Raw genomic sequence first — 1,189 nt, 5'->3', positions numbered from 1 at the left:
CACAGGAGGACCTCAGTACTGATGGTGCTGACCCAACTGACTAGCACTGTTTAGCTGCCTTCACACTTTTCTGTGTTCATCAAGTAGCTTTTGCCACTCAGAAAATGAATTTTACTTTATTTTTCTTCTCTTTTTAAATAATTTCTCTTACCCTAACCTCTGCCTCTGGATCCCTTGTTTACCGGTAACCTCCAACTGCCTAAGATGCTCACACTTTCAGACTGACTGTCCTCCCTTCCTGTGCCTTCACAGTCTTTCTCTGAAACATTTACTGGTATAGCCTGCTAGTATCTAACTTTCTTCAGTTACATGTATGGATACCTCACTGCCTTCCTTCTTTTTTCAACTTCTCCTCTTATTCCTGTCTTTTTGTTTTGCTGTCTTTACTAATTCCTCACAATTCAGATTCTAAGTCATGTTGTACCTTCTGGAAAAAGACACTTCTTTAGTCCTGTGTACTGCAATATCATGTTACTCTAGGAAAGTATTGTAGTCCTTAATGTATTATAATTGGGAGAAGCTAACATCTTGAGATTACACAGGGACATATACATTTCAGAGGATCAGATGCTCAAAAGTATTTGGGTACTACCTTGAGTACTAACAATGTAATTTCACAAGAATTTCTGTTAATAGCTGTGCAGTCTTGAGGGAATCCTTTCCTCTGATTCTTATTCCTATCTGTATGCGGAGCCAAGTGGAAGGAAAAGCTTTCTGCTGTCTAAATGTGTGTTCTGACCCAGACTTATAGCACAGCCACAGAAGGAGTGGTACTCACGGGAGTGAGGAATGTGGGGAGTGGGTATGAGCGGTGGGGAAGCAAAGGAACTATTCATGCCAACAGTAGTACCTAAGGATATGCTCATGAACTTAAACCCACAAAACTCCTAAGTTGTTTAGATCTCTCTTTGTATGTTTGTCTTGAAACTTCTCAGGTATTAACCCTGTTATATCTGAGTGAAGGGACATTTTCCTTACCATCATGCATTAGAGCAACGCCTACCCTTTAAATGCCCTGACAAATGTTACTCTGCCACATGGCCTATAGCAGAGCAATTTGCAAATTGCAGATGGACTTATTCTATCACTGGAAAAGCTTATCCAAAAATTTTCAGCTCCACTCAAGCATGGAGAAGCTCCTGAGACCCTTTTCAGTCTTTTCTTAAATGAGAGGACTACAGAGAAAGGT

This window comes from Dryobates pubescens, chromosome 15, assembly GCF_014839835.1.
Source record: "Dryobates pubescens isolate bDryPub1 chromosome 15, bDryPub1.pri, whole genome shotgun sequence".
NCBI lineage: Eukaryota > Metazoa > Chordata > Aves > Piciformes > Picidae > Dryobates > Dryobates pubescens.
Note: the sequence above shows the minus strand (reverse complement) of the source record.